We start from the raw sequence: 18,647 nt of genomic DNA on the forward strand, positions 1-18,647 counted from the left end.
GGTGCATGGGTGGCTGAGTCAGTTAGGCATTTGACTCTTAATTTTAGCTCAGGTCATGATCTCAGGATCATGAGATCAAATCCCACGTAAGGCTCCGTGCTCCGTGGAGAGTCTGCTGGAGATTCTCTCCCTCTGCCACTCCCTTCCCCCCAATCATGCTCTCTCTCTCTCTCTCTCTCTCAAATAAATAAATAAATAAAATCTTAAAAAAAAAGAGAAGAAAGGAGCTCTTCACTTCAGGGGCCACCACACTAGCGCTGAAGTGCCTAACTCTTGGGCATTTGTTTCACATAAGAGTCTAGAACCTGGGATCATTAGACAGTTATTTTGGGTTTTCCTATCACAGGCAGCCAAACCTAGTCCTAACTGTTACAAAGTGTTACTCCTTTTGAAGTCTGTATCATATGTATGTATTGGGAAAACAGCTTTTAACTCTGTGTCCTTGGGCAAGTCACTTCACCCTTCTGAACCGCAGTTCTGTCATCATAGAAACGGTGATATTTACTTCTCGAGGCCACAACACAGATTGGGTGGTCCATGTCATCACTGTAGTGGGGGTACACCTCACTGTCTGTGGCGTGCGAGGGTAGCACAAACCCGCTGCTTGGGGAGCAACATGGCGGTGTTCGTAAAAATCATAAAGGCACTCATCCCTTGACTCAGAAATGTATCCTGGGCTGCACTGTGCCCGTGCACGAAGGGTGTACACGGGGTATTCACTGCGCCACCATCTTTATAACAGAGGACTGCAATGTCTATTGAGAGGGAACTGATTAAATAAAGTATGGTATATCCATGCCATGGAATACTACAAAGCCATTAAAACAAGTGAACAATTGTATATGTTGTCGTGGAAAACCTTCTAAGATATATTTAGAAATTTAAAAAGCCGAGGCACACAATACAATGTATAATATGATCCCATCTATGGTTTTTAAGAAGGATGTACCTGCTCTGGAACAACCAGAAGGAATGAGCAGCTCTGTGAGGACTGACACAGCAAGTTTCCTGACACATGACTTCTGCTACAAAAAGCAATTATACTTTTGGGATGCCTGGGTGGCTCAGTCGGTTAAGCGTTCGACTCCTGATTTCAGCTCAAGTCAGGATCTCAGGGTCATGAGATCGAGCCCTGCATCCGACTCCACACTGGGCATGGAGCCTGCTTACAATTCTCTCTCTCTTCCTCTTTCTTTGCTCCACCCCCCCACCACCACTCACTCTCTCTCTCTCTCTCAAATAAATAAATAAAGCAAGCAAGCAAGCAATTGTAATTTTTTTTTTTTTTTAAGTAGGCTCCATGCCCAGGAACCTGGGTGGCTCAGTCGGTTAAGTGTCTGCCTTCGGCTCGGGTCACGATCCCAGAGTACTGGGATCAAGGCCCTCATTGGGCTCCCTGCTCATCAGGGAGCCTGCTTCTCCTTCTGCCCCTCCCCGCTGCTTGTGCTCTCTCTCTCTCTCAAATAAATAAATAAATAAAATCTTTAAAAAAATAAATAAAATTTTTTTTAAAAAAAGGTGGGGGGAATGCCTGGGCGGCTCAGTGGGTTAAGTGTCTGCCTTGGGCTCAGGTCATGATCCCAGGGTCCTGGGATCGAGCCCTGCATCGGGCTCCCTGCTCAGCGGGAAGCCTGTTTCTCCCTCTCCCACTCCCCCTGCTTGTGTTCCCTCTCTTGCTGTCTCTCTGTCAAATAAATAAAATCTTTAAAAAAAAAAAAGTAGGCTCCATGCCCAACATGGGGCTTGAACTCATGACCCTGAGATCAAGAGTCACATCCTCTACCGCCTGAGCCAGCCAGGTATCCCAACAACTGTAATTTTTAAAAGTCAAATCAAACACATAGTCAGTGTTTTCCATGCTTCAGGCATTGTTCTAACTGCTCTATGTTTATTAATGAATTATTATCCCCATTTTACAGATGAAGAAACAGGCCCAGAAAGGTTAAGTGATGTGTCCAAGGTCACACAGCCAGAGATAACAGAGCTGGGATCAGACCCAGCCCACCTAGGGCCAGGGCCCATGCTCTGAACCACCTCTCCTCTCCGATATATGAGCAGGTAGTCAGATCATACATTGGCACACTCCCTCATGTTTCAAAAAAGCAGGGGGTGATCTGTACATACAATGGGATGTTATTCAGCCTTAAAAAGGAAAGGAATTCTGACACGTTACAACATGGAAGAACCTTGAGGACATTATGTTCAATGAAATGTACTAGTCAAAGAAAGACAAATACTGTAGGATCCCACTTATGTGAGGTCCCTAGAGCAATCGAATTCACTGAGACAGAAAGTAGGATGGTGGCTGCGAGGGGCTGGGGGAGGAGTATGGGGGGTTAGTGTTTAAAGGGGACAGAGATTCAGTTTTGCAAGATGAAAAAGAGTTCTGGAAGATAGAGAGATGGATGTGGTGCACAACAATGTGCACTTAAGAAATGGTTAAAATGGTAAATTTTATGTTATGTGTACTTTACCATGAGAGAGCGAGAGAGAGGAAGAAAGTCAGCAGGGGGAACACAGAAAATGACATGATATATTTGCCTTGTGGACGTGTATGTAAACGCACAGAAAAAGATTAGGAGGAAAATGGAAATTAAATTTATTAAGAGTGGTGGCCTCTGGACAGGGAGGGAGTAGGGACTTTAGCCTTTAAATGTTTCAGCTTTTCTCAGAGTGAACGTCTTCATATACCACTCATGAAATTTAAAAACATTATTTAAGATACTGATTTTTCAAAGAACACACACGTAAGCTTGCATATCTGTAAACATTTCTAGAAGTATAGGGAGACAATTTAATGACGGACGTCTCTGAGATGTGGACGGGGAGGTGGGTGGGAAGGGAGGGAGGGAGGGGACACTTCACCTGTGCTGTCCCATACTGTTGAATGTGTCTTAACATCTGCATGTATTACTTTTATAACAAAAAATCTATTATTATGTCCAATCCTTTTCCATCCATGCCAGGCCATGAAATCCCCTTAAGCTTTTAAAAAATAATTAAGAAACTAAAAGACAGTTAAAAGGAAGAGCGATACTTGAATCTGGGAATGAAACTTGAGTGAGACCAGAAGTAGTGAAGAATTAATAAGAGCAAATGTATAATACACTCAGGTGTTTATTTTCTTTAAAGCTTGTGCTGTAAATGTGCCCTTATATAAAGCTTTTTTTTTTTTTTTTAAGTAGGCTCCATGCTGGGCATGGAGCCCAACTCGGGGCTTGAACTTGTGACCCCGAGATCAAGACCTGCGCTGAAATCAAGAGTTGGATGATTAACCCAGAGTTGGATGATTAACCCACTGAGCCACCCAGCGGCCCCTATATAAAGCTTTTTAATGATGCATTTTATGCTCAGCTCTTTTAATAGCATTTCATTGTAACACTGTTACACCATCCTCAAGGGACATCTGCTAAGCTGGGTACTCCAAGAGGGAGGCCTCTGTTTTTGCTCAGTTGCCCCCTCCATGCATGACACACTACAGCTGCTACCCTTTCCTGGGGGTCAGACTGGTTGTCCCCAGGGCTTTCTGTCCCTAGGCAGACGCCACAGAGGCTTGCCATAGACTGAATTGTGTCCCCACAAAATTCACATGTGGAAGCCCTAACCCCCTGTGTGATAGTATTTGGGGGTGGGGCCTTTGGGAGGTAATTAGGGTTTGGTGAGGTCTTGAGGGTGGGGCCTCATGATAGGATTAGTGCCCTTATAAGAGGAGACACCGGAGAGCCTGCTCCCCGCACCCCCACCATGTCAGGACACAGACAGAGGGCACCTCCTTGAGGCTGGATGAGTATGCTCCCGGTGCAGGACCTTGCCCTGAGGAGGAACAAACTTGCTGCATCTTAGAGCCATTCAGTTGAAAAAAAGTGTGATCCCATTTATGTACAGTTCAAAGACAGGCAAAACTAACCTACAAGATGAAAAGTCAAGTGAGTGATTACCTCTGCGGGTACTGATTGGAAGGGGACATGAGGTTCTTGATCTGAATGCTATCTCCACAGGCAGATTCACTTTGTGCAAATTCTCTGAGCCACAGAGGGGACATTTTCTGTACTTTTCTCTAAGTGTGTTATACTTCAATAAAACCTGACTTTAAAAAAGGCGGCATACCATAGTGGGTAAGAAGTGAACCTCAGAAATAACCAAGTGATCACTGGTTAGAGCACATCTATGCGATGGCACACCAAGCAGTCATGAAAGGGACGAAGGCAGCCCTTTATGTGCTGCTGTGGGACAGCGTGCGGATGTGCTAAGTGAAAGGCAAGGTCCCGAGCAACAGATGTGGTACCATGCTAGCACTCTGTAAGGAGTGGGGCGGGGAGAAAGAAGGAGGGAGGGACAATGTGAGTGTGTGTGTGAATGTGTGTGTGTGTGTGTTTTCTTGCATGGACACAAAATATTTCTGGAAGGGTCTACAAGGCCCTGATAACCCTGGTTACTTCTCAGGAGGGGAACAGAGTGGCGGGAGGACAGGAGGGGAGGAAGACACTGCACTGATAACCTGCTGCACATTTTGGATTCAGAACCATGTGAAACAGTTGAGGTGGGTGGGAGTTGTCTGCCAGCAGGTGACATTGCTAGAGATTCTCACTCACTTGGAATGAAAATAATTAAAGCAACAAAGAATGGCAACACACAGGCCAAATGTAACTCTCGGAAACAATGGATTAATCACAAAAACATAAAAATGAACATCTCTAAACCCCTTTTAACTGAGCTTGCCAATTTCCGGGAATTTATCCTAAGAAAATGCTCATGGATATGCTCTCAGATTGAGCTACAAAGATGTCTGTCAAATTGTTATTTATAAGAGAAAGAAGAGGGGTGCCTGGGTGGCACAGTCGGTTAAGCATCTGACTCTTGGTTTCGGCTCAGGTCCTGATCTCAGGGTTGTAGGGTTGTGAGATCACCCTGCAGCCGCCCCCCACCCCAGCGCTCAGCATGGAGTCTGCTTGGGACTCTCTCTCTCCCTCTCCTTCTGTCCCTCCATGCTGCGTGGCCTCTCTCTAAAATAAATAAAAATAAATCTTTAAAAAAAAAAGAGAGAGGGGCACCTGGGTGGTTCAGTTGGTTAAGTGTCTGCCTTTGGCTCAGGTCATGATCCTAGAGTTCTGGGATCGAGTCCCACATCGGGCTCCCTGCTCGGCGGGGAGCCTGCTTTTCCCTCTCCCTCTCCTCCCCCACTCGTGCTCTCTCTTTCTCTCTCTCTCGCTCACTCTCTCTCTCAAATAAATAAACAAAATCTTTTTAAAAAATAAAAATTTTAAAAAGAGAGAGAAAAAAGAGGAGGAGAGGGGGAAATAATAAAGGAAGAATGGAAAGAAAGAAGCAACTTAATACCCAGCAATATAAGAATACAGTTCTTTCCTATCACGGAATACCACTCCGCTATGAAACTTTAATATAAATTTCCTCAGGTAGCTATTGAGGAAGCTTTAATGATACAGAAAATACTTATGATATGTTAGGTTTCCAGAGGCTGTAAAAATTAAGATACAATATAATTTCACGTTGGGAAGAAACACTTACATAGTTATAGCAAATAGTTATACAGCATTTACCATGCCGGGCCCTATAGTACTTTACCTACCTTAGTTCATGTAATCCACACAATAATCTGCATTATTATTTTCTTTTTACAGATGAGGACACGGAGGCACAGAGAGGTTATCCAAGTTATCCAAAGTCACACAGTTGGTAAGCGGCAAAACCAGCTGGGAAGTCTGAAGCCAGAGAGGCTGGCTCCAGAGCCCGCTCGTAACCAGTACTCTCTACTATTAGGAGTGTAGGCCAGGCAGTTAAGAATGATTCTGGGAGCGTGAGATTATGGATGTAATTTTGCTCATCTATAGTCCCCAGCTTTTCTACAAAGAACAATGATAACTTTACAAAGGTCTCAGAAAGGGGAGGTACGAGAGCACTGACGCAGCACAGAACGCGTGGCCGGCCGCTTGTGACCCCTGCGAGGCCCTCCCTGGGGTTAAGGAAAGGACCAGGCTGCATGTGGGGCTGAGGGGAGCCCAGTGAAGAGTCTGCGTCCACACTGGGACCACGGCTTTCCAAGGGGCTGCTTCCCCAGCACCCCCGGCACTAGGGGGCTATAGGGGAAACCTCCAACAGGCTGAGCCCCCCTAAGGGAAGGACAGTGTCTACAGGCCCCTCGCTACCAAGTCTGAGCACTGGCTCTGCTCCCCCAGGGCAGGTGCTGCTCTTACAAGGGAGACTGGGCCTCTCCTAACAGTCACCCCCAACTCACTGTAGATCCAGGCCCAACCTTAGTGCCTCTACCAGCCTGGGATGCTGGGGGTCAGGACTCCTGTGCCTAGGCTCACCATCCCCCCATCCAGCACCCAGATGCTAGGAGGCACCCTGACTCCCCCTTCCCCTCACCCCCACATCCAATCCATTCCCAAAGTCGACTGACTTGACCTCCAAAACTATCCAGGATCTGACCTCTCCTCTCCAGTTCCACTGCACCCATCTGTCCAAGGCGCCATGATCTCCCTCCTGGAGGACCACAGTGGCCTCCTAACTACTTCTCAGCTCCCACGCTTACCCCATCATCAGCTGTTCTCTGCTCAGCATCCACAGTGAACTTTCAGAAACGGACGGTGCCACTCCCCTGCTTAGCGCCCTCCAAAAGCTCCCCCATGCACTCAGAATAAAGTGCTGACACAGGCTGCCCACCTTTCCCTCCAGTCATTAGGCTTCTACTTCCTACACTCTGGCCACACTGGCTTCTTTTCTGTCCCTTAGAACATGTCAAGCTCAGCCCCACCTGGAGGCCTTTGTATGGACTGTTCCCTCTTCCTGGGATACTCTTCCTCTGTAATTCAGTCCCCAGTTCCTGGTTCCTGATCTTGAGGACACTATAGTTTAGGAGGGGGACTATTAAGAAGACAAATAATTGTGGGTGGGGGGATGGGTGAAATCGGTAAAGGGGATTAAGGGGACACTTATCGTGATGAGCACTGAGTTGTGTACGGAACTGTCACATCGCTATATTGTACACCTGAAACCAATAGAACACTGTACATTAACTACACTGGAATTAAAATAAAATTTACCAAAAAAAAAAAAAAAGAAGACAAATAATTGTATCTGGTGTCACAGATATTGTTACAGAGGATGGGACACCCATCACTTTGTGTGGTAATCATTTGGGAACCATATTTAGTATTTACTTCGCCACCCCCAGGCCCAGCCTGCACGGAGCCCATGCCTCTTAATTACCTTTACCCACCCATCCATGAATCCCGCATTGTCCTGGCTCGGCCCAGCCACATCTCCTATCCGGTTTGGTCAGAAGTCTCCTGCGGCTCTCCCCACAGCCTGTCCGGTCCCTCCAGCTCAGACCAGGCCCTCCCACATGGCTCCATCCTTCTGGGTCCCCCTCTGGCTCCTCCAGGCCGGTGTCCTTTCTCAAGGCCATCCTTTTCAGTTTCTCAGTTGCTAATCTGAGCAGCTGCTCTGGCTCCTTTTCTGGCTCCTCCCCCACCTGCCTCTTAAAGGTCAGTGTTTCTAGACTCTCCCCTTCTCCCAGCACCTACTCTCCATGGGGCAATTTCACCTAACCTTAGACTCATTTCGATGATGCCTCACATCTCTATCTCCAGCTAAGACCTCTCTCCTACACTCCCAGCCCAAATATCCAATTGTTTGTCAGATCTTTCCTCTTGCACATCCCAGACGGTCTGCCAACTCATTTCCCAAACTGACCTGATCTTCCTCCTGCATGCTTGGGAATGTCAGTCCAGAGACCCAATCATCCAAGGAGGAAACCTGGAGTTATGTGTAACACCTACCTTGTCCTCACCCCCAGACAGCCGCTGCTCCTACACAGGTCTCTCGTCTTCCTCCTCCTCTCTCCCTGCCCCCTCAGCACCTCTCACAAGGACTACAGGCTCCTTGCCTCCCATCAAGCCTCCATCTGGTTCACCCCTGCAGCAGCCACCCCAATCATCTTTCTAAACCCAGCATCTGGGCCTGGTGACTCCCATGCCTAAAAGCGAATGCCCATGGAGCACCTGGGTGGCTCAGTCGGTTAAGCGTCCGACTCTTGGTTTCGGCTCAGGTCATGATCTCAGGGTCATGAGATCGAGCTCCACATTGGGCTCCGTTCTGGGCGTGGAGTCTGCTTGAGATTCTCTCTCCTTCTCCCTTTGCCCCTCCCTCTTGTGCGCTCTCTCTCTAAAAATAAATAAATAAATAAATCCTTTAAAAAAAATAATAAAAGCAAATGCCCATCACATAAGGATAAGACCCAAACTCCAAGGCCCAACTTTGAAAGCTCTCCACAGCCAGCCCTACCTGCTTCTTCAGGTTTATCTTCTCATTCTTCCCACTTTTCAATCTTTCCTCCCTTATTGTAGCATAGACAATGGAATGTTGGAGCCAAAGTGTTTTGACCCAAGTCACACACCAGCTAATAATAATCGCTAACAGTTCTTAAGGGTCTCCTTTGTGCTCAGGTCTGTACAGTATTCACAATCAACCTTTCAACAGCCCCTTGAGGTAGTTACTATTATTATCCTTATTTTATAGATGAGAAAACTGAGACTCAGAAATTGTGTAACCTTCTTAAAGACACTTAGCTGGTAATGCCATACTTAGCATTCAAATTCAGGTTGTCTGACCACTGAATATGCTGCCTCCAAAGAAGTGGATGGTTAGAGCTAGGACTTAAATCAGATACCATCATTCACTCATTCGACACTTATTAAGCACCTACTATGTGCCAGGCACAGACTCCTGGTCCAGGGCTCTTTTTATACCATTAAACTTCTCTGGGATTAAAGTAAGGTTGGTAATGATGAATAACATAACATGGGGATGAAAAGAAAAAGATATAAATGAGAGGCTTTCAGAATAAGAATAGTTCAGCCCTTGTCCTCTTGACCCTTCCAACTCCTCCAAATCGTCCTCTCCACTGACAACCAGATGGGATATGTTTCCCCACTGCTCAAAATACTTCAAGGCTGTTTGAGGTATCACACTAAACCCAGGACAGAACTGACAATAAGATTACGTTGAGAAAAAACAAATTTCACCATGGGGAAAACATCCATAGACAAAGTCAAAAGATCAACTGGGAACAATATTTGTAACTCATATCACAGACAAAGAGCTAACTTTCTTAATATACAAAAAGTTCTTTTTTTTAAGATTTCATTTTTAAATAATCTCTATACCCAATGTGGGGCTCGAACTTACAACCCCGAGATCAAGAGTCGTACACTCTACTGACTGAGCCAGCCAGGTGCCCCACAAAAATTTCTTACATATTAAAGAGGGAAAATACCATTAACTTGGTAGAAATATATATATATATGAGCTGACAGTTTATAGAAAAGATATATATAGGGATGCTTGGGTGGCTCAGTTGGTTAAGCGTCTGCCTTTGGTCCAGGTCATGACCCCAAGGTCCTCAGATCGAATCCCGCATTTGGACTCCTTGCTCAGCTGGGAGCCTGCTTCTCCTTCTAACCTTCCCCCCCGCCCCCGCCCCGCTTGTGCTCTCTCTCTTTCTCTCTCTGACAAATAAATAAATAAAATCTAAAAAAAATATATATATATAAAAGGTGCTCGACTTTACTCATAATTAGAGAAAGGCAAATTATTACTATGAGAGTACCTTTTTACCCATCAGGTTGGCAAAAATAAAATATTTGATAACACACTCCGTTGACCAGGAAGTGGGTTAACAGGTACTTTTTATACATTGCTGCTGGTAGTGTAACTCTGTACAATTTTTAGAGAGGGGACTACGGCTGGATCTGTCAAAATAGTAAATATACAGACCATTCAGTCCAGCAATTCTGCTCTAGGTCTTTATTTTATCCTCATACTCACATATGTGTCAAATTATTTATATACAACATTATCCACTGAAATTCTGTTATAGCAAAATATTGTAAACAACTTGAGATTTTTTTTTTAAGATTTTATTTATTTATTTGAGAGAGAGAATGAGAGAGAGAGAGCAGGAGGGTCCCCGGGAGGGTCAGTGGGAGAAGCAGACTCCCCGCTGAGCAGGGAGCCCGATGCGGGACTTGATCCTGGGACTCCAGGATCATGACCTGAGCCGAAGGCAGTTGCTTAACTAACTGAGCCACCCAGGCGCCCAACAACTTAAGTATTGATAAAATAAATGATGACACATCTATACAAAAGTATATTATGCAGCTCTGGAGAAAAAGTAGCTCTTTATACACTAAAGTGGAACAATCCTAACAACAGAGTGTGGTAGAAGTGATGGTATGTGGTATCTAGATTAGGACATAAAAGGCAGGGGGATGGCCAAAACAGTCTTCAAAAAAGAACACAGTGGGAGGACTCATACCTCCTGATTTGAAAACTCACTACACTACAGCAGTCATCAGGACCTTCTGGTACTTGCTTAAGGACAGACATATAGATCAGTGAAATAGAATAGAGAGTCCAGAAGCAAACCCATGTATCTATGGTTAACTGATTTTTGACAAGGGTGCCGAGACTATTCAATTGAAAAAGAATCATCTTTTCAGTAAATGGTGATGGGACAATAGGGTAGCTATATGCAAAAGAATGAAGCTGGACCTTTACCTTACCCCCGTACAAAAATTAACTCAAATGGATCAGACACCTAAATGTAAGAGCTAAAACTATAAACTCCTCCGTAAAAACAAAGAGGTAAATTTTTTGTGCCCTTGGGGGCGCCTGGGTGTCTCAGTGAGTTAAGCATCACCCCCACCTCAACCTCGGCTCCCTGCTCAGCCCTGTTCAGCAGGGAGTCTGCTTCTCCCTCTCCCTTTGCCCCTCCCCCTGCTCGAGCTCTTGCGCTTTCTCTCTCTCTCAAATAAATAAATAAATAAAATATTTTAAAAAAATTTCTTTGTGCCCTTGGATTAGCAAAGGATTCTTAGATATGACAACAAAAGCACAAGCAACACAAGAAAAAAGAGATAAACTGGATTTTGTACAAATTAAAAACTTTTGTGTTTCAAACAAAACTATCAAGAGAGACAAAAGACAGCCACAGAATGGAAGAAAATATTTGCAAATCATATATCTGATAAGGGACTTGTATCTAAAGTATACAAAGAACTCTTACAACTCAATAATAAAAAGAAAAATAACCCAATTAAAAAAATGAGCAAAGGATCTAAATAGATATCTCTCCAAAGAAGATATACAAACGGCCAATAAGCACAGGAAAAGACTCTCAACACCATGAATCATTAGGGAAACACAAATCAAAACCACAATGAGACACCAGCTCACAGCCAGTAGATGGCTATAATTTAAAAAGTCAGATAACAACAAGTGTTGATGAGATATGAAGAAATAGGAACCCTCATACACTCCTCTTGGGAATGTACAATAGTGCTGGCAGTTTCTCAAAACGTTAAATACAGAGTTGCCATTTGAGCCACCAATTCCACTCCTAAGTATCTACCCAAGAGAAATGACCATGTGCATCCACGCAAAAACTTGCACACAAATGTGCATAGCAGCATTATTTGTAATGGCCAAAAAGTTGAAACAACCCAAATGTCCATCAACCGATGAATGAATCGACAAAATGTGATCTATCTACATATTGCAACATTATGGCCATAAATGGCCACAAAAAGGAATGAAGCACTGACAGGTGCTGTGACATGAATGAACCTGGGAAACATTACGCCAAGTGAAAGAAGCTGCAAAGATTGCATATTGGATGATTTCACTTGTTTTTTTTTTTTTTAAGATTTTATTTTTAGGGCGCCTGGGTGGCTCAGTCGTTAAGCATCTGCCTTCGGCTCAGGTCATGATCCCAGGGTCCTGGGATCAAGTCCCACATCGGGCTCCCTGTTCAGCAGGAAGCAGGCTTCTCCCTCTCCCACTCCCCCTGCTTGTGTTCCTGCTCTCGCTATCTCTCTCTCTGTCAAATAAATAAAATAAAATCTTAAAAAAAAAAAAAGATTTTATTTTTAAGGGGCGCCTGGGTGGCTCAGTAGGTTAAGCGTCTGCCTTTGGCTCAGGTCACAATCCCAGGGCCCTGGGATCGAGCCCCGCATGGGGCTCCCTGCTCAGCTGGGAATCTGCTTCTCCCTCTCCCTCTGTGATCTCTCTCATTCTCACTCTCTCTCAAATAAATAAATAAAAATCTTTAAAAAAAATAAAAATTTAAAAAAATTTATTTTTAAGTAATCTCTACACCCAACGTGGAGCTCGAACTCACAACCCTGAGATCAAGAGTTGCATGCTCCACAGACTGAGGCAGCCAGGTGCCCCTGTATGATTTCATTTCTATGAAATGGCCAGAACGGGCTAAGATAGAGAAACAGAAAGTAAATTAGTGGTTCTTAGAAGCTGGGGAGGTTGGGTGGGGGAGCTTTGGGGGGTGAGACCTAAAGGGTATGAGGCTTCTTGAGGTAATGAAAATTTCCTACAATGGTTGTGGTCATGGTTGTACAATTCTATGAATATGCTAAAACCACTGAATTATATACTTCATTGGATGAACTATATGGCATATGAGTTATATCACAATAAAACCATTACCAAAAAAAAAAAAAAGAAAGAAAGAAAAAGGAGAGTGGGTAGTGTAGCTTCTTCCTTTCTCTCTCCTTCTCAGATAACTCATTCTGAGGTCTCCTGCCAATGCATGAGAGCACTTAGAAGTGGGTCTTTCAGTCCCAGTCACCCTCAGATGACCACAGCCCCCGCTGCGGTCTTGGTTGTAACTTCAGGAACAACCTTGAACCAGAAATGTCATCTGCGCTGCTCCCAAATTTCTGTGACTCACAGAAACTGAAAAAATAATGGCCTGTTGCTTTAAGCCACTAAGTTTTGGAGTAATTTGTTATATGCCTATAGATAACTAATATTCCATTTAAGCAAAAAAAAAAAAATTGTTTGCGTTTGCTTGTATACTTCTGAGATTTCTTGTAACAGGTATTCAAGACACTGGTGACAGTGGTCGCCCCAGAGAACTCTGGGAGGACCACTGGGGAATGGGGACAGGAAGGAAGACTGATGTCGATTGTATACCTTATTTCCCTTTTGAATTTTGTATCATGTGCTTGTATTAATTATTCCCCCCCAAAACTTTCAACAAATATATGCTGACAGAATAAGTCTGTAAACTCCCAACCATGGCTCAGAAGCCTCCACGGTCTAGCTTCCCATTCTGAACACTCACCACTCCCTGCCCTAATTGCTGGTAGTCTCCAAAACATAAAACACACCAAGCTATTTCCTATCTTCATGCCTGGGATCATACTGTCTCTTCTGCCTGGCTGCCCTTCTCTTTCCGGCCCGTCCTCCAAAACTCAGCTCAAACGCTGGAAGTTTTTGGAAGACTTCCCTGGCCGTCCTTAACCGCGTCCCCTTTGTGCCCCCAGAATACCCTGTGTTTGATTCAGTCATTTCACATGTCGTGCACAGAGGAGTGATGATCTGTCTTCTTTCCCGCCTCTCCCGTGACCCTATGAGCTGCGTGGCAGTGAGGACTCTTACTCCGGATTCCCAGAGTCCAGCACAGGGCCTGACACAGAGGAGGCCGTCAGTAAAGGGCTGATGTGAGAAAGGAAGGGTATAGGGAGGGAGGGTGGAAAAAAGGAAAGAAGGGACAGTTGGGGGAGGAGAAAGACAATGGAGCGGAGGAAGAAAGAAATCCCCCCAATGTGCTCAGCGGGTCACGCACATACAATAAAGATGTACTGAATGAATAAACTCCCAAACCAAATCTGAAACAAACCCCCGGAGAAATGGGAAGGAATGTGGATAGATACTCTAAGCTGCAGTGATCTTGCTGCTCCCAGCCCAGAGACCCCTGCTGATGAAGGCACACATCTGGAAGGCTGGAAGGTACTCGCCTCCAGATCACAAGCCCACCCCCCCCCCCCCCCCCCCCACCGCCGCCGCCATCCCTACCTTCGGTCTCCCCCAGCACCTACACCACCTCCCACATCCTGTTCCCTGCTGGGTCTCCAGCACCTGAGCAGGGCCAGACACATAGTAGGCGCTCAGTACTGAATGAACTATGGTCAGAATCATCTCCCTTCTGTGGGTAGAAGAGCCTCACTTTGTGATATGAACTTGCCTCTTCTCTCTGGGACTAGGTTTTTTTTTTCCTCTGTAAAATGAGGCAGTTAGGCCAGCTAATTGGCAAGACCCTTTTCAGCTGACAGTTTATGACTTCTCAAGGACTTTGATCATCCCAGCAAGTCCAAACTCTACCGCCTGAGCAGCAAGAGCTCCTCACAAGCCTCTCTTCACTTAGACTGTGTCACAGGAATGACGTGACCACTGAATGCCCCCTGTCCACTAGGAACCACATTCAGTGCTTTCCATCCATCATTTTCTTTCTTTCCACCACCTGAGGTAAGTACAGTAATAATCTCCCTGGGGTGCCTGGCTGGCTCAGTCAGTGGAGCATGGGATTCTTGATCTCAGGGTTGTGAGTTCGAGGCCCACGTTGGGTGTAAAGACTCCTTAAAAATAAAATCTTTAGGGGTGCCTGGGTGGCTCAGTCATTAAGCGTCTGCCTTCAGCTCAGGTCATGATCCCAGGGTCCTGGGATCAAGACCCGCATCGGGCTCCCTGCTCAGCAGGAAGCCTGCTTCTCCCTCTCCCACTCCCCCTGCTTGTGTTCCCTCTCTTGCTGTGTCTCTCTCTGTCAAATAAATAAAGTCTTAAAAAAATTAAAAAATAAAATCTTTAAAAATAATAACAATGATCTCCCTTTTATGATAAGGAAACTGAGACATAGAGAGGAAAATCCACTTATCCAAGGCCACACAGCTGGGAAGGAGCAGAGAGAGAATTCTAAGTCCTCTGCTCTTAAACCACTACCCCATACTATGCCCCCGGACTCTCAACCAGGCTTCCACCCTGAATCTCTACTCCAGCCAGCAACCTCCCCTTGGCTAACTTCATCCAGCCCACAGGTAAACACTGAGTACAGAGAGCTGACGGCCGTATCTTGTGATTTGTGTATTCCTCTCCCAGGTTCCAGTTTGGTTGTAAGAGCAGGTACTAGATCCATTCAGACTTGTGTTAAGTTTCAGCTTCACCTTTCGCTAGATGTGTGACATTTGGGCAAGTCACTTTAACAGATGAACATGAACTGCTCTAACAAATATGAAAATGTCTAGCCTCGAAGCTGGTACCTTGTGTATTCTCACTAAGTGGGAAAGACCAGGTCCGGAGTAGCAGAGATACCTAGAGAAGCTGGCCCCTAACTCCAAGAGCCCCCTGGGTTCTCAGCCTCTCCTCTTAACATTTGAGTCTTATGCCAAAAACCTCCTGCCACTGCCCCCCATCACTAATGCTCCTCCATAAATCCTTCATAAATCCTTGGGCTTTCGAGTCAGACAGACCATGTTACAATACTAGTTCCCCCACTTACCGTCTGTATGACCTTGGACAAATGACTCGTCTCTGAGGCTCAGTGTTCTCTTCTACAAAAGAGTAATAATGGTACCTACTCCATAGGATCGTTGTGAGGATTAAATAATAGTACTTGTGTCAATGTTTAGCACATGGTGGGGCATACAGCGAAGGCTCAGAAAATGTTAACTCTTTTTCCTGAATAATAACAACAGTTGTAGTAGCTTTGAACTGCCTGCTGATGAAAGTCCAAATTCCTGACCCGGTATTCAGAGACTTGTACACGTAGCCCCATCATTCCTTCCTCCCCTCTCCTCCAACTGCTCCCCTGTGTGGAGGTCACACTCAAGCCACATGTGGCTTTCTCACCTCCATGTCTCTGCCCATGATCTTCCTCTCCATTCAGAATGCTCTCCCATACCTCACACCTGTCTACTTCCTCACCTCCCACTCAAGCCTCACCTCCCAATGAAAGGGCCACCTCCTCAATTGCCCTGGGTTTCCCCAGCACTTACAGCCAGCATATATTAGTGCTCAGACCCTCCAGAGCGAGGCTTCTGTCTGCGCCTGTCTTAACAGTGGTCACATTTGATTTCCCTTTTCAGGAACTGACCTTTCTCTACTGTCGGTCCATGTGTTCCAGGGATGGGAATGTGGCTGAGGTCTTAGACAAAAATCACATTGATTAACTAAGAGGTGAATCTTTGGCCAAAGCCTGGGCCAATGAGAATCAGCCCTGGAACTTTTGCTGGAACCACTGACTAATAGATGTTCTTTTCCCACAGGCATTGCTAAGCTAAAATGATGTAAATTCAGAGCTGCTAGTAGCCTTATTTATCACCTTTATGAAAGAAGTGGACTTTAAAATGAGCTGACACAGAGGAACCAAGAAATGGAGATAGACATATTCTTAATAGCATTATTTGAGTATCTGGATCCATTCATGCCTAAAGCAAGATACTCTTTTTTTTTTTTTTAAGATTTTATTTTTAAGTAATCTCTATATCCAACGTGGGGTTCAAACGCACAACCCTGAGATCAGAAGTCCCATGCTCCACTGACTGAGCCAGCCAGGCACTCCTGAAGCAAGATACTCTTCCACTTTTAAGTTACGTGAGCCAAAAACCCCACCATCCCTATTTTATTTGATTTTTATTTATTTAAGCCATTTAAGTTGGGTTTCTGTCACTTGCCACTGAAAGAATGCTGACCACTATAGTGATCCAACTAGATGGTAAGCTTCTTCAGAGTGGGGATCACGCTGTATAGACCTAAATCCTCGGGGGCCAGGATGATCTCGGTATATTATAGCACCTAGCAGGGATGATCACAGAGCAGGTAAAGAATAAATAGAGCAATAAGCACCTCTGAATTTTCCCAATAGTCCAGGGCTCTACACTTAGAAGAGTCTAAAATACTTGAGGGGTGCCTGGGTGGCTCAGTTGGTTAAACGTCTGCCTTTGGCTCAGGTCATGATCCCAGGGTCCTGGGATCGAGCCCCGCATCGGGCTCCCTGCTCAGCGGTAAGTCTGCTTCTCCCTCTCCCACCCCCCCTGCTTGTGTTCCCTCTCTCGCTGTCTCTCTCTCTCTCTCTCTCTGTCAATTAAATAAATAAATAAAATCTTAAAAAAAAAAAAAAGAAGAGTCTAAAATACTTGAATAAAAGTTTACATGAACGAGGATTCTAATTCTTACCTGAGATAAACAAGGCCCTTTGCTGCCCTGCAGTTCCTCTGAGAATGATTTCTTACTTTCTGAACAGAACCGTCTTGGTAAAAGAGCTGCTTTAGGAGACACACCTGGCTAAAAGAGATACTTTGAATCCACTAATGTAACTGATTAGTCTCCCACTATAAGGATGACAAAACTGAGATTTAAGCTAAAAGCAATTGCTTAATACTGTAGGGTGAATCACCCAGGCAGAGTCAGCCAAGCAAGACCCTACCCCATGACTCGCAGTCCAGTGCTCTAGCTCCTGTCCTGATGTCACTTCATTAAACAAAGTGAATTGGTCACTTACCCAGAGAACTCAGAAATCTCTAAGCAAAACAGAATAAACTGCTCAACTCTGCTAACTGGCCTCCTCAGCCCTCAGGCGTGGGACAGCAACACAAGGGAAAGAGCAGGGGGCCAGGAGTAGAGACCTAGTTTACTCCCCTCCTGGTGATGAGACTTTGGGTAAGACCTTTTCTCTAGTCTCGGTCTCCTCTCTCTAAAATGAGGGGAGGGGAAAGGTGGGATTTGAAGGAGCTGATCTCTATGATCCCTGAAATTCTGTAATTACATGGGGTTATTGGACACTCCATCAAATCCCTAAGATTAAACCCACATAAATTACAGGGAATTGGAAGGCCAAGAGGTCAGCAACCCTTCTGCAGACTCCAAATTAAGGGTGAAGAATTGAGGATTCCAGATGAGTATATATTCTTTCCAGCTTGCCTTTGGAGGAAGAATAGAATGGAAATACATAAAATTACCTTCTGTGTACCACGGAGAAATATGGAGACATACCCCGTACACTCTACAATTCTCCTTTCTCACCTTCAAAGATCCTAGAAGACCTACATCTAAGTAGATGGAGCGAGATCTATTTGAAACAAGCTCATTAGAATGTCCTCATCTGAATTAACACTGCTTTCTTCAAAGTAGTCCTTCTGAGAGTTTGGGAAATTCTTCCAAGGGGACAGTAATTCCTCCCTGTATTTGTAAAAGTCCTCTTGGGGAAGCAAACCAGCCTCATGATTTTGCTCTCATACCTTGGCTTTCATCCCAAGTGACAATTCTCAATTTGATCACTACTGTATTTTCTACAGTTGGCCCTAAGCGACTTCCAGCCATTTCCAAAAATCATATTCTTCCTTTAAAAGATGGAGGTTCCCCTCAATGATGATGTTCAAGAAAACACACCCCACACTCCAAAGACAATTTCCTACAATGTTTTGAGCAGTGGAATCATCAGCAAGTGATATAACACCTCCTGCAGAGAGTCTCTTTTGAAGAGGCCCATACTTGTTGAATGCCCTGAGGTGCTTATTTTGAAAGACCATCTCTACTGTACGATCATCACATTTTCCCTACTCTTTCTCATTCCTGGAGGGCTCCAAACTTTTCCTAACCTCACCAGCCCTCCTCCCCCATTCCTGCTATATCTTGACCTCACTTTCCCCAGCCCAACTCTTTCCTGCCTGCAATTAGGCAAATGCCCAAGTTGCTGAATCTTCAAAATCTGCCTTCGATCAAAAGGTGGGTGGGGGTGGGGACTCTAATGGATCCTGGAATATAGTCTCAGC

The 18,647-nt window shown here is 45.0% G+C and overlaps 1 protein-coding gene across 1 annotated transcript in view; it reads right to left on the reverse strand.

Moving 5' to 3' along the window:
• Positions 1 to 18,647, reverse strand: part of LHFPL4 (LHFPL tetraspan subfamily member 4) — a 30,855-nt gene that overhangs the window by 9,862 nt on the left and 2,346 nt on the right. The gene's annotated exons all lie outside the window — the stretch shown is intronic.

The sequence above is a fragment of the Phoca vitulina genome, unplaced genomic scaffold (genome assembly GCF_004348235.1).
Source record: "Phoca vitulina isolate PV1807 unplaced genomic scaffold, GSC_HSeal_1.0 scaffold13, whole genome shotgun sequence".
Lineage (NCBI taxonomy): Eukaryota > Metazoa > Chordata > Mammalia > Carnivora > Phocidae > Phoca > Phoca vitulina.